Below are 16,024 nucleotides of genomic sequence, written 5' to 3' on the forward strand. Positions count from 1 at the left end.
GAGAGAAATAGACTGAAATGGTTCCAGATTGCTTCGTTCAGCACAGAGAGGACTAATGAACTTGGAGACTGCAGAGCAGAGGAAACTGAAGAGTACATGTTTGAGTTGAGCCCGAGAAAGAAATATGACTTGTGTGAAGTATTTCTCCAGGTGCTGGAAGGAAAGAGCTTTCAAAAGCAGCTGCCAGCACCTCAGTATCTCCTCCATTGCCACCGAGTCCTTCTAGAAGAATGCTGGTGAAGGCATTTCTAGAGGACAACCCTCGGGCAGGACAGAGAAGCAGTCTGCTCCCCACTACCCAGGAGGAGCAGGAAGGGAGCAAGGGCTGCCCCTGGGACATCTATCAGCTCTGCTCTCTCCATGGGTTTGTGTCCCCCCCAGTGTTCACTAGAGCCACCCCCACTTGGTGACCTTCATCCACCTCTGCCCCTCCAACAACTCCTACTCTGCTTTGGAAAAGGTGCCATTAAACTGCAGTGCTGAGATGGGCGAATTACCACAGCTCTGTGCTGGGACAAAAAAGCTTGGAGCGGCACAGTCCCCTTGCCAGGCTTGGCTCATAGCACAGTGTTACAGGTTTCCCGGCAGTTACTTCTGGAGATCAGAAGAGCTGGAGACCAAGGAATTGCGGTTTCTTAACGAGAAACTCTTCCCGCAGCATACCAAGAGGAAAGCAATATTTATAGTTTGTGGGAGGCAGCTCCAAGGTCAGCTGGGGTCTGGCTTGTACTCAGCCTGCCCACAGCTGCTTTCCCTGGTCAAAAAGCCCTGAAAAGCCCAGGCAATCCAGCCAGCGCTGTGCTGCAGAGGTACAACCCAGGCACTGGAAACTTGCACAGATGATGCCTTTGGAGAGCAGGCTGTATCTGAATGCAGGCTGAGCAACTAAAGGAAACATCCCTGCATGGGGTCTGGTGGACTCATTGCACTGCCAGTCACTGTTCTCTCTGACTTTGCTCCTCCTCCCAGGTTGATATATCTAATATTAATGAGGCATTTATACTCCGTCATGGAGTACCCTAAGAACATGCATTTACCCCTAATGGGGTGTACTGTCAAATTAATCAATATCTTTTTTCTTGGGGGGGGGGGGGGGGGGGGGACGGGGACGATGATGTATAGCAGGGCTTTTTTTCTCCTCTCTGGAGCAATATGACAAACAGCAGCAGGTTGGATGTTTTGTACTGCCTATGGTCTGGCTAATCATCACAGCTGGCTGTAAGTAATCAGGAGTATGTGCTTGCACAATGTCATGTATTTCTCAGCAAACTCTGGGAAGATCAGTGACACTGGAAGTGACAAGAGTGTCAGTGACACTTGGACAAAGGGAAATTAACTGTGAGCTGGTGAAAACCACAGCGTGGGTGGGTACCTTGCCCCCGACATGAAGAAGAGATGAAGAACCATTACATCGATTCATCCCGTGTACCAGAGAAGGTAGTTCTTACTGCTCTAAATAGTACGGGGTTATGAGACTTCAAGAGAAGTCTTCTTTACCAGGAGTAAAGACTGCTTGAGGAAGGGCTGAGCTGAAAAGGAAGCCCAGTCTCATGACTGTTTATTTCACATAAGCAAATAATAAAGAAAAATCCCAACGTGCATGAATGCACTATATTAGGAGCAGGGAACAGCACGGACCTAGAGGCGTATCTGGCCACAACTATGCAGAGATTTTAAAACACACAGGCTCAGGCATCACAGACCCAAGCTGGAGATCCTAGCAGAAGACACTGTCAGGGACATGCAGAATTATTTCCCTATAGTTTTGCATTACTACCTTGCAGGTCTTTAACACTGGGAATTCAATAATGTTATCCAGTGAAGGAAGGAAAGTGCAAAGTTCAAGCAGGCTCAAATAGCACAGACAATTTATACTCTGCTTGCTGAGGCTCTCACTCTTGCAGCATACTCCTCCAGAAGGCAGCAGCAGCAGCAGCAGCAGCAGCCAGTTTTGTGCATCTGATTTGGAAGGGTTTGGAGGGAAGGACAAAGCATCATCTGTGCATCTTTTCAGTATGAAGCCTGCCATTACCTGCCTGCTCACGATGTTATCATTGCTCCCAGGAAACATGCTCGGACTGCAGAAGAAGCATAAACTGCGTTAATTCTGCCCAGCACCTGGGTGTTCAGTACTCCTTTGTGCTAATATTTACTACGCATTATAGTATCACAGGGGTGGACGCTGGACATTTTGGCAGCTATGCAGGGAACATTTGGAGATACAGCTTTTAAGGGCAGGGAGGAGCTTGGAGACTGAAGGACGTGCATTTTAGAACCAATGGGTCAGTGCGCAGCTCATTTCACCACAGAGATACAAACCGTCACTAGGTTTAAGAGACGGAGGTGAGTTCATCCACCTCTTGCAAATTTTCAGGTCTCTCTAAAGATTTATTTGATGTTGAAGTGGTGCACACTCCCTCACACTGTTAAATATTTCTTCATAGCGCTCATGACTTATTGTTTTCCTCTTTTTTTTTTTTTTTTTTAAGTAGAAGTGTACATTTTGAACCATGGCTCATTGCAAGAGGTGGAGCTTGTGGCAAACTCTTTAGCCAAGGAGTGACAGAAAACAGCACGAGCCCTGCTGGAGAACGCACATGGTCTCACATGGAGAGCACACCACATAATACAATGCCATTATTCTCTCCTGTCTCCATCAGCTCAAGCTCTGGGGTCTGCTCCATCTCCCACCGAGGACTTTGGCCAAAATCCCAGCCACATGGTAGTCGCCTGGGATGACTCACCCAGCACATCCTCCTGCTCAGGATCAACCTGACTTCTCACCAGAGCCAACTATGATGTACCTCAAAATCCTCCCAGCAGCAAAACATTTTTTTTTCCCCCTGTAAATTCAACAAAGAAACACTTCACCTGCAGCCGTGCATAGAGCACCTTCACCTCTCTCCAGCAGGCCAGAACTGGGAGATGTCTGACCCGGCGCAGAGAGTGGTCCCAGGTGCTGGTGGGCTCAATGGCACTGCAAAACGGAAGCGCCAACCCCCACGCAGCCCCTGCCCTGCCTGTCCCCAGTGCCCGCTGCAGCCTGCCCACCTCCCCAACGCCGGCTGGCCCTTTCGCAGGCAGGTGCCCAACACGATGCTCGGCTGCAAGCTGTGCACCAAGTCATTTTTCTCTCTCACTGTGGGCAGCATGATAATTTAACAAGCAAACTGATGTTTTGAAGGCTACAAAGTCAGCAGAGGGAAAATAGTAGTGAGGAGGAGAAAGTGTCATGCCAGCAAGCAGATTTCATTGCATGATGTGAGGCAGGGAGATCTTCCAGAGAGGAAAAATGCCACTCCCAGCTAAAAATAAAGTCAGCCCAGGAAGCCTAAATCCAACAGCTTGTCTGCTGCTAACTGAAGCAGCACTCACTTAGACAGAAGATATCGATCTGCTTCTGCAAAAAGGCAACAGAATGCCTTCTGCATTTGAATATATTTCATATTTACTAGTTTGTGGCAGAGTATAAAATGTGAGGGCTTTGCTGTTTTGACAGCAGGACGAGATCTTTTCATGCAAATCATAGAGTTGAAAGCACAAGACAGACAACATCCACCTGAAAGCAGGAATTTCCTACTGGAGTGACGGAGGATTTTGGGTTCAGAAACCCAAGTTCTGTTCCACAGGAACCCATGAGGGCTGGGTTCTTGATGCTTGACTCTCTCACTGAAACTGGTGCAGGGTTTCCCTGCATCACCCTGCCTCAGCTGCAAAGTAAACTAAGGTTTGCCTGTCTTGGTGTCTCTGAGACTACGTGGTGTCCTGTTTACAAAGAGCTTTGAGATCCTTGCTCTGAAGGCATTAAAACCTGCTTACAGTGCATAGCTATGAGAGAAGTAGTGACAGCATCACCTTCTCCCAGACTTCACAGGGACAATGACAGTCATCTCACCCTTCATAAATGCCACTCAAGGGGGGAATTTAAAAGGGAAAAACCTATGAGAGAGGTTTATTATGCAAACATGCAAGAATAGCTACTGTACATATTGCATTGGAGTGAACACATGACCATAACCACTCTGGACACCTGCCTGTCACTTACAGCCACTCAAAGTTATGTTCTCAAAGTTTATGGAACCATTAGCAGTTCCCAAGCACATTCTGGCTCTTCATTCTTTAGGGGGCTGTATAGTGTAGGTACGATGCGACGTACTGCATACACCTGTAGCCTTCATGGCCTGCCTGTAAGGACACTCACAATGGTGAGGGGCCATCAGACTTCAACGTGCGGAGGAGAAGCGACACCGAGGAGCAAGGAGCCCACATCATATCTGCAGCAAGGACAGATCTTTCCTTCGTATTTAACAGCTTAGGTGCTATATTCACATCCTATTTTATCCAAGAGAGCCACTTTAAGAAAATCGCTGTCATGGTAGAAATTAGCACCACAAAATTTGCCAGACATGATGCATCTGTTTCAGCGCACTCCCTCCGACAGCACAGGGTGCCGCGAACGGGAGCTGCTCCTTTAAGAGAGGAGCGAAATTACTGCTAAGTCATTTTCAGAAACACAGACATTTCCTAGGGCAAAAGAGGTTCCTGGTACAAAAGGTGGAGGGAACCTTTAGGCATAACAGTCTCAGTCATTTTCGCAACACACCAGATTCCCCGGCAGCATGGCGAGTACAAGCATACGAGACTCGACGCCTGCTGGAGTTGTAGCAATGGGGAGAGAAAAGCTTAACACTCACAGCACTGTTCCCCACATTCAAAGGCTCTCAGAGGAAACTGCCAGGAAAGCAAATATGGTTTTAAGCGCAGATGTCTCCAGAGACTTAGGAATCTTTCTACTGGATGTTCTGAATATGGTTGCGAGTCTCAGAAATCCTGATAAGAAAGTTCCTGCTGAGATGTTCTGTTGAAGTTAAAATGTCTATGTGGAGCCACAGGAAATCAGCAAATAAAATGTGCATTAGAGACTCACTATGCACATTTTTGAGCCTTTGGAGAATTATATTACATGGAAAAGAGGAAGAAGGATTTAAGGAGATTTACAGAACTGGTACACATATTTATTTTGATTACGAATATTATAACCATGTATGTTGTACATGAGTACTAATCCATGCATTAAGCTGCGAGGATTTTGCTGTGTTTTTCTTGGCTGTTTATAAAAAGCACGACACTTGCTGCTGTGACCCCATCCCCTTTACTCAGCCATGCCATTTGCCTCTGCATTCAGCTGTGACTCAGAGATCTCCAAAGGATGAGGACATTCAGTTCCCAGGACATACCTTTAGTCCACCTCTAATTTTAATGAACCAGAAACGGAACAAGGAACAGAAAAAGGAGGTGGTTGAATACCAGGGCAGCTTCTCTAGAAGTACTCTGATAGCTGGCGATTAGGACACCCAGCTAGAGTACAGCAGTATGCTGCTGCCATGATGCCCACAACTCATTTTATCACAGAAGCATCTTGCGTTTTGAATGCCCACTAAAGATATGCTTTTAGCACACCAGGCAGACAGTGACACTCTCAAAGCTCTTGTCTGTACACAGCTTTATCTACTGACATTAAAATTGTAACGAGGGGAAAGGAAAGGGCAAGATTTTGGTTTTAAATCACGTGTGGAAACAGGATTACACTCTGTTCATGCAGGGAGACACTCCCTGCCACAGCCTGCAGGCCTGTGAGCTGGGTAGACAAAACCCGGTGATGGACAGAGGGCAAGCCCAGGCCCTGGGAGAAAGACGAAAACCCAGGTCACAGAAGAGAAGCAGAAAGGAGGCATTTACACCACGCAGTCCCATGGTGAGGGCAGCGGGGTGCTGCCTGCACCAGCTGCCTTCCCTTCTTCGCTCCTCCACCCCGGTGCCACCCTGGGCAAACGACTTTCCATGTGGCCAGGGCAGCTTCATCTCGGTACATCAACATCTTTATAGCAAAGCTCTGGGAAGCGGAAAAAGGGTGGGAAACTCAGTAACAAACCACGGACTAGCAAATGCATAGCAGCAGAGAGAGATTTGCCCCGAGCACAACCACACCACTCATGCAACTATGGGCTGAAAAACATATGGGGTCTAAGAAAGACCTTGCTTCATCAGTCTTGTTTTTGAAGGGTATTTGTGGGGAAACGACTGCAAATGATGAAATGAAGGTAGAATAGGAGAAAAATAGTATTTATTTATATATACTTCTTTATATAGGTGGGACAACAGAGGAGTTTGCGCTGTAGTTGCTGAGGAGGCTGCTTTCCCTCTGAGGTACAGGGAGTTCATGTAAACAGGAAGCAGCGAGCAGCTTGGTCATCACAAAGGTATAAAAAACCCCTTCGGCCTGGCCCTGATCTATATAATGACACATTTATATGGTCTAGATAAGACAGTACAGAGGCAGTGACTTTGTTCTAATCTAAGTGCCTGATTAATATGTCTGCAGTTACCAGGACACTGGGCTCAACAAAGGCAGTGAGTAGGAAGGAGATAAGCAAGGGCACAGTGATATGTTTGTTCAGGTGTTAGCATGACAAACATTTTACACCTGCAGTCTTCCTTTGTTTTTAATAAATTCCCCTCCCATTCCCTGAAGGTTCAGAGCTCTATGGCTGCCTCTTCCGAGAAGCAGATAAATGGCTTTTCTAGTATCAGGGTTAGGCAAAAAAAATGGAGAGGCTTGTTTGTGTGTACCACGGGCACTGCATCACCAGGGAGGCAGGGATGCAGGCAGGCAGAGAGAGGTCCCACTGTGGCAAAATGGAGTAATCAAGAAATGGGAATTTCTGGGGCAAACTCTGCCTCATTTTACAAACCAGGCTCTCCTCCCATCCACACCAGTAAAACCTCTCAGCACTGTTGAGCTAACATGTGGGAGACACTGTGCTGCTTCCAGTCTCACTGACTGATGGGAGCCCTGGGCAATAAGGATCCCTGAAAATCAGGCTAGTGGCTTTTAGGCTTTTTTACATTTTGTTTTCAGGAGATTTCCTAAAATGGAAACATTATCTTATTAATTCTTCAGCCACAATAATCTTGGAGCAGATTTCTGGCTTATTAAAAATAATGCAGTATGTCAGGCAGTGCCAAGCTAACAGAAAACTAACCACCTAAAAAAGTAACTTGCAAAATAAGAAAACCTGATTTTCTAGATCCTTTACATACTTTATAGTCACTTATCATCATGATAAAGGTATAATAAGTGGTGTTGGGTTTTTTTATTTTCCTTTTATACCAGTGCAAAAGACTGTAGTTGGCAAACAAAGAAAATTGGACCATGATAAATATCCTGTATCTCTTTGAGATCCAGCTCTGCTGTGGACCTGGTCTCTTCCCACACCCTGTCTGAAACATTTTCAGACTTCAAGTCAGACCATACTCTACTTGCTTTTTCATTCTGGCTTTGCAGGGGAAAAGAAAAAAGAAGCAGGGAGAGATGTTTGACCCTGGCTCACTGAGGCTGCAGGAGACCCCAAAGACGAAGCATCTGTCTGTCAGTGAGTAGAGTTTGCTTTAGACAGCGATGATCCGCCCATAGGAAGGGATCCTGGATGACAGGCTGTTCTCCATCACTGTTTCCTTGTCCCTGACAGAGAAACTATGTGAGGCCTGGCAAACGTGTGGCACCGACTGACAGTCCCCCTGGCAGCCAGCAGCAGCAGCTTAGTGGAAGGGGAAAAGAAACACTCGATAAATCTTCAGAAAGGGTTAGAAGAAGACTAAATTTGCAATCTTAAAAATGCAAGAAGGTTTAGGTTCACACCATTCCCCTTGTCACTACCATCTTTGTCTTTTGAGTAAGTTCAGTGAAATCCTGCCCCTGGTTCTGACTGTGAGATTTCCACTGATTTCAGTGGGGATCTGCAGTGTCACTCTGCATACTCAGACTTTGTCTCTGCTGTGCCTGCAGCCAGCATGACTGAAAACTATGGGCCAGAAAATCAGCAGGGGCAACCTGGTGTAGCATCCTGTACCCAGCTCAGGATCTGGCCCTGCCTTTGCTAATTGCCTTTCGTGGCTTCACAAAGGCACCACCACAGTCCTGGCAAAACTGATTGCAAAACCAAAAGGGTATGAAGAAACAATTTTAATTCCAACATCTGATGCAGCTTTCAGCAAGATGTCAGCATAAAACACGTGGCAGCATCACATCTCCCCTTCCCCTCCCACCTGAGAGGCTGCCTTTGGTCTGCACCCAACGCAGGACAGCGACTGTGGCAGCTCATCCTGCTCTCCACAGTGGTGACCCCGTAGGAATCACAGAATCACAGAATCACAGAATGGTAGGGGTTGGAAGGGACCTCTGTGGGTCATCTAGTCCAACCCCCCTGCTGAAGCAGGGTCACCTACCGCAGGCTGCATAGGACCTTGTCCAGGCAGGTCTTGAATATCTCCAGAGAAGGAGACTCCACAACCTCCCTGGGCAGCCTGTTCCAGTGCTCCGTCACCCTCAGAGGGAAGAAGTTCTTCCTCATGTTCAGACGGAAGGAGTGGTGGTCATTGCGGGCGCCGAGTGCATGCCTGCACACCTGCGTGTGGACACTATGTATGTGAACACTTCTCATTACTTAGAATTAGCTACCACCCATCCCAATTTGCTGCTGGTGTGAATTCAGAAAAGAAGGATGTGAGCAGTGGATGATACAGGGGTGGTTTGGTGAACGCAGCTTGAATGCAGTGAAAGAAAAAGGAGGGGAGAGAGAATTTCTTTTGTGAGAGTAAGGTCTTTACAGCAAAATGAGGGACTTGTGACTGAGCCGTGATTTTGTCAGCAGAGATACTAGCTGCACAGCACGGGCTTCCCACCAGCTGGAAAACACAGCATGTGTCCCTGGTTCTGGGTGTCCCTCTGACAGCTCACTCCACAGCCCCGCGGCTGCCTCTGCCCTCGTATTGTTTTCCAGGCTTGGGAGGTGAGCCTCCCAGAGATATACCTGTCCACACGTCAATTGCCGTGCAGCCGTGCCCATGAATCAGTTCAAGATTTGACCTTTCACACTGGCTCTTATTTAGTCGTATAATTTCTTCTATACAAGGCCACCCAGACTGCTGGGGGAGGGAAAAACAAAATAAGCTTTTACTCTGAAGATAGATAGAAGACAGGACAGGATTCCCCATCGAGTCTCAGAAACGCTCAGGGGCTCTGACCAGAAGACATCAGAGCAAGAAGCTTTTAGCAGAACTCAGACAGAAGAGAAAGGTCTATGGAATGCGGAAAGAGGGACAGGCCACTTAGGAGGAATACAGGAACATTGTCAGAGCATGCAGGGATGCAACAAGGAAGGTTAAGACCCACCTGGAATTAAATCTGGCAAGGGATGTAAAAGACAAGAAGAAAAGCTTCTTCAACTACATCAGCAGCAAAAGGAAGGCTAGGGAAAATGTGGGGCCACTGCTGAACAAGGTGGGTGGCCTGGTGATGGAGGATACAGAGGAGAGAGTGTTATTGAATGCCTTCTTTGCCTCAGTCCTTAGTGCTAAGGCCAGCCCTCAGGAATCCCAGGTCCTGGAGGTAAGAGAGGAAGCCTGCAGAAAGGAAGACCTTCCTTTGGTCGAGGAATATTGTGTGAGAGATCATTTAAGCAACCTGGACATCCACAAACCCATGGGCCCCAATGGAATGCACCCATGAGTGTTGAGGGAACTGGCAGATATCTTTGCAGAGCCTCTTTCCACCATCTTTAAAAGGTCCTGGAGGACAGAAGAGGTGCCCAACGACTGGAGGAAAGCCATTACCACTCCAATCTTCAAAGAAGGCAAGGAGGACCAAGGGAGCTACAGGCCAGTAAGCCTCACCTGCATCCCTGGAAAGTTGATGGAGCAGCTCATTCTAGAGGTCATCATCAAGCAAGTGGAGGAAAAGAAGGTTATCAGGAGTAGTCAGCATGGATTCACCAAGGGGAAATCATGCTTGACCAATCTGATAGCTTTCTACGGTGGCATGACTGGCTGGGTAGATGAGGGGAGAGCCGTAGATGTTGTCTACCTTGACTTCAGCAAGGCTTTCGACACTGTCTCCCATAACATCCTTATAGGCAACCTCAGGAAGTGTGGGCTGGATGAGTGGTCAGTGAGGTGGACTGAGAACTGCCTGAATGGCAGAACTCAGAGGGCTGTCATCAGCGGAGCTGAGTCTAGTTGGAGCCCTGTAACTAGTGGTGTCCCTCAGGGGTCGGTACTCGGCCTGGTCTTGTTCATCTTCTTCATCAACGACCTGGATGAATGGACAGAGTGTAACCTCAACAAGTTTGCTGATGACACCAAACTGAGAGGAGTGGCGGACACACCAGAAGGCTGTGCTGCCGTTCAACGAGACTTGAACAGGCTGGAGAGTTGGGCACAGAGGAACCTGATAAAGATCAACGAGGGCAAGTGCAGGGTCCTGCACCTGGGGAGGAACAACCCCATGCACCAGTACAGGCTTGGGGCTGACTTGCTGGAAAGCAGCTCTGCAGAGAGGGACCTGGGTGTCCTGGTGGATGACGAGTTGACCATGAGCCAGCAGTGTGCCCTGGCTGCCAAGAAGGCTAATAGGATCCTGGGTTGCATTAGGAGGAGTGTGACCAGCAAGTCGAGGGAGGTTCTCCTTCCCCTCTACACTGCCCTGGTGAGGCCCCATCTGGAGTACTGTGTCCAGTTCTGGGATCCTCACTTCAAGAAAGACGAGGAGCTACTGGAGAGAGTCCAGCAGAGGGCTACGAGGATGGTGAGAGGACTGGAGCATCTCTCCTACCAGGAAAGGCTGAGGGAGCTGGGCTTGTTTAACCTGAAGAAGAGAAGGCTGTGAGGGGACCTAATAAATGCTTATAAATATCTTAGGGGTGGGTGTCAGCAGGATGAGGCCAAACTCTTTTCAGTGGTGCCCAGCAACAGGACAAGGGGCAAAGGGCACAAATTGAAGCACAGGAAGTGCCATCTGAACACGAGGAAGAACTTCTTCCCTCTGAGGGTGATGGAGCACTGGAACAGGCTGCCCAGGGAGGTTGTGGAGTCTCCTTCTCTGGAGATATTCAAGACCCGCCTGGACAAGGTCCTGTGCAGCCTGCTGTAGGTGACCCTGCTTCGGCAGGGGGGTTGGACTAGATGACCCACAGAGGTCCCTTCCAACCCCTACTATTCTGTGATTCTGTGATTCTGTGTCTGCACAGCGCCTGGTCCATGGTGCAAGGCCGGCAGTGCCCCGGAGAGCTTACCAACTGCTAACCCCTTGGATAAGGCAGTCATCTGCCAGGCACACTGTATAGTCTGCAGCTTTCCCAGTACCTGGGAGTGAGGTGTGCACTTTGGGAAGGATCAGCTCAAACCCAGGGAACAGTTCAAGGCTGGAAAATAAAACAGGCTTTAACCAAAACAGTGCAGGTCTTGCAGGGCATGCCATGATCTTCCATAGTGTTCTAAAAGCCTGCAACCAAGCCACCATCAGTCTTCTTCCAAAACCTCCTAGAAAAATGCATACCTGGTTTCACCAGTCTCTTTCTTGGACATTGAGAGCAGAATAGAAGATTTTTTGCCGGTCAGGTATTGAGTTTTTTCCAGTGGATTATCATGACATTGTGCTCTGCAGTTCTGGCCCCTTTTTCTTCCAGCTTTGCATGCATGTGGGTATCTGAGAGAGAGATGTTTTTGCATGTGTTCAGCAAATAGGCAGCTTTAATTCACATATCTCCAGTATCAATCACAGCACAGGCTGCAGTTGCCAGGCACACCCGATGGCTGTGATGGACATGAACAGCTATAGCGATGCACCTTCAGTGGACCAGCTGGCTATTGCTAAGATGAATACTGCCCCGGTGCCAGGGCAGAGACATCCGCAGGTCCCCTTCCGGGTTTCCCTGCACAGGAAAGCAATGGCTGCATGTTAGCCAGGGGGCACAGGCAGAGAAGGAGGCGATGAGCACCTTGACAGGAAATCAGGTTCTGCTTTGGGACCACTGGGGTGGGCAGCAGAAAGGTACCACGCAGCTTCTGGCTGTGCTGTAGCTCTTAGCATCATTTCAGGATCAAGCCCTTCATTACCCGCTCAGGGTGCCTGAGATTATGCAAAGGCTGTTTTCATTAAAAAGAAGAAATATCTGGCCCAGGACCCATGATCTCAAAGCAGACACCAGAGAGCAATCCCAACAGACTCAGAGCACATCATCCTGACAGAAGACATGACAGGCTTGCTTTACAGCTACACTCCTTAGCAGCAGTCCTCCACCAAAGTGAGGGTGAGGATCAGGTCTCCATAATTGTGTTTTTATGCAGTAAGAGGATATTCTTCTAGTGCCGTAATCAAATTCCAACTCAAAAGAACATGTAGAAAGGAAATAAGTAATCTTCCCAGTGTTTACATTCATTACATTGAGTAACTCTGCACTGGGCACTTCTCAGCACTAAATTTTGAAGGGAAAACACAGTTTGACCGGGTTTGTTCTAGTGGAAGAAAGGAAAACAGTTTGGGCAAATTAAGAACAAACCTTAAGCTTCAGCTGCAATCTAAAATTATGTTTCAAAGTGCAAAATGAATGTGAAGATTCAAGCAACTATTTTGTCTCCTTTTGTTGTTGATTACCTCTGTCTTTCCAAAGCTGAGACTGATCTGGAAGCAGAAACATTACAAAGTACATCTTTTAAAAGTTTATTAAGAAGACCTGGTTCAACTGAAATTTGCAAGTACACAGGATAAAAATCAGTCAGATAAGAATAAAAGTTCACTCAGACCTTTTTTAAAACAAAAGATTGGCCAACTCAACTGTGAAATTCCGATCTGGGGACAGATCTGGATACTGCAAATGTCTTGGCTTTGTGATCAAACTTTCCTGCAGCTTTTTACTGAAACAGAACAGTCACGAAGCTTTGACCTGGATCAGCAAGTTAAAATCCTTCTCAAGGGCTACAAAGTCCTCACGGGATTTTGGCAGCCCAGGATACCAGAGTTCTGCATGTGGTTCTTCTGATTCTCTGCTAGTTTTGTCAAAAGCCATTTCCCCTTCAGCTTCTGCTGTGGGGCAGGTACGTAGCCCATGGAGTTACTGGTGGCAGGAGCAGACCTGACTTTGATAGTTCCCTCCAGGTGAGATGAAAGGAAAGGGAACGCTCACCAGGTGATGCTATCATTCTCAGGCAGCTGCCAGGATTCTCTGGTCACATTGCACTGGACTTTCAACTCCCAGCAGGGAGCACCAGTAGCTTTTCCCATGTATAATTTGTGACGCATACCCAGTGAGTCACTCCTAACAAATAAAGTTCTTCAATGGCAGCAATACCACCCCGTTACTCCCCCCGAGCATAACAGCAAGATAGTGAAGCCAGTCTAATTACCTCTTCCCCCAACTAATGATCATTCATTGGATTTCAGATGACTCATAGCTGGCCTTTGATCATCACCAGTCCTGGGCACAGTGCCTTCGCGGTGGGATGAGAGTTGCGGTGGCTGTGCAAAGGACTTGGCTTGCTTGCAAGACTCTTTACCCCGGCAGCTGCGATGAGGTTGGCAGGGGCAGGCGGTGGGGGAGCCAGGCTTTCCCTGTCCTGCAGTGATGGGATGATATACATGGCTGAATGCGGTGGGGCTGTTTTGATGAAAGCTAAATGCATCTCCCCACCATCAAACCTCGGTGTGGTCAGACGGAGGGTGTAGGGCAGCTGCGGGAGGAGGGAGGAAGAAACACGACTGCTTCCAGACTCTCTTGATGTGAACTCACCGCTTCACCTTCGCAAACGGTAACAACCGTGGCAACAAGGCTGGTTAGTTAGACTGAAAATGAAATGGGTTCAAGGTCCAACATCAAAGGGGAGCAGTTTCTACCCACACCGCTCTCAGAGCGTGAGGCTCCACAGCAAATTTGTGGTTAGTCTGCTGAAAGCCCCCAGGAATTGCTCAGCCAGTCTGTTCTTGTCAACAAGGAAATCCCTGTCCTTGGGTTCTGGGATTCTTGGTTTTTTACTGCTCTGTCTAATCTAGGGGAGGGTTTGGGCAAACAAAGCAAAGCCCAGGTGCCCCTGGGCCTTCTCCTCCCATAGACCAACACGCCCTACAAAAAAGCAGCAGCAGAGCTGAAGATCACATTATTGCTGGGACTTCGGTAGCACAACCGGAGACAAATGCCATATCCCCCTTCACAAATTTTAATAACTCCACATGCCTGAGGTCTTTGTTTTTTCATGTCATTCATCAGCCAGTTGTCTGAGAAGAAGTTAAATAAAGGCATTATTGCCCCTTACTTACACTGACCCCCAACATCTGTATCCCAAGCAAACTCCGTGAAGGTTAGTGAGGAAACGCAGGCCTGAACATAAAGGAGAACAAGAGGACTAGGGAGAAATTAAATCCTCGTTTGCTATGGGATCAGTCCTTACCTACAGCTGTGTTCCTCTGAGATTTAGTGCAGGATGCGGTTTCTCACTGCATTATGAAGCTGGCTTTTCACTAGCCCTGAGCTGAGGAGCATTGGAGGGGTCCTCAGGCAGATGTTCCCATGCAGAAATTCAGGGCTGCGTCCTGCTGTACCTTCCGCACCGAGAGGAATGCAGCTCAAGGTTACCCTGCAGCCTCACTGCAGAGGGGAGTTTGGGACATGACTCAGGGATGCTGCATCAGCCGGTCCTCTCCTCTGCTCTGCCCAAAGCAGCATCGCCAGTTTCACGAGCCTTTGAGCAGATGCCCAGTGAGCCCAGGATTGAAATGGTGCAGCAAGGAAGACCTGGGAGACAGCTAGCATACATTCAGTATCTCATACCCCTCACTCGGTGCAGGGAAGAGGAGCACGTGCCGCGGTTCATCTGTACAGCCCCCAGGCTCCCCTGTAGCACAAGGGCCCCACAAAAAAATTGGCTGGGAGAAGAGCAAGACTCACTCGTGAGCACGAGACACAAATGTGAAAGATAACTGGTAGTGTCTGCAGCTGTGCACGATGTTTTCAGGTAGGACATTATAGCGTTATGTATTCTGACTTTGAGACTCTCTCCCCTATTTTTTCTAAACAGCAGCACCACCGTTAATTGCAAAGTACTTTGTGGGAGTTCCAGTTAAGTAGCTTTCACTGAATGGCACTAGGATATATTTTAAACCCTTTATGGAGTGATGCATATTTTTAACTCCTGGAAGAAACTTTGTTTCCAGGGAAGTACACTGCTGATAAGACCAGCTCTGTAAACAACGACGAAACCAGCTTTTTCAAGGTGCGAGTAATTTGATGCTCAGAGTGAGCAGGAAGCATGCAGCTTCACAGCGTATTTGCATTAGTGCCAGCCTCCCCAGGAGCATAAATTGCAGCACCATAGAGCAGTATTTATTCTCTGGAAGCAGAAACATATCTATATGCTAAGACAGAGCCATGACTTTTAGAGAACCATTCAGTTGCTGTTGAATCCAGCTTCTGCTGAAAAACTTCACTAAATAATTTGGAGACTTATGTTTTAGACTTTCCATCTGAAAGAAATACTGCTTCTTTTTAAAAGTTGAACTAACACTCATCTGTCTCCCCAAGTTTGGAAGAGGCTGCTGAGGAAGCAATGGGACAAATGTTGCAAGGTGCCACAACTACACTGCTGGTACGGCATTACTTTGTGTTCCTCTCAAAGTCCTGACTCCCCAGATCTTTACACAACAAGCTCAGCTGTCTACGGAGCAAATTATGTCACTTCCTCTCAGTTGCAGAGAAAGCTTTAAAAGTGCTGGCACAAAAAGCTCAAGAACTAGAAGGCAAATGAAAACATGATCAATCACACAGACCCTTGAGTGTTAATCTGCAAAGTTGAGTTTGATCCTACAGCTTTCAGCGTGCTTAGTTACTGATTGCTTGAGCAGAACCGGGCTCCTCACGCTGCCCAGCCTGAAACTGCCTCCTCAATCCTGCAGTGAGAAGAGCCTGGCTGCGCCGCTGCCGGGACTTCTGGCCTGCCCCCAGCAGCTTTGCCAGCACACTTCAGCACGGGCTGCACGTGAAAAAAAAACCAACATGATTTTCAGCTGTGGCACATGAAATTGAAAGTGCAGGGCAACAGCATAAATGGACACTGAGACAGGGATGAGGCAGAGGACAAGCCACACTTTATATTATTAACACATCTGGTTAATTCAATGTATCTGCTGCTGATTTTTTTC

The sequence above is a fragment of the Opisthocomus hoazin genome, chromosome 4, assembly GCF_030867145.1.
Source record: "Opisthocomus hoazin isolate bOpiHoa1 chromosome 4, bOpiHoa1.hap1, whole genome shotgun sequence".
Classification (NCBI taxonomy): Eukaryota; Metazoa; Chordata; class Aves; order Opisthocomiformes; family Opisthocomidae; genus Opisthocomus; species Opisthocomus hoazin.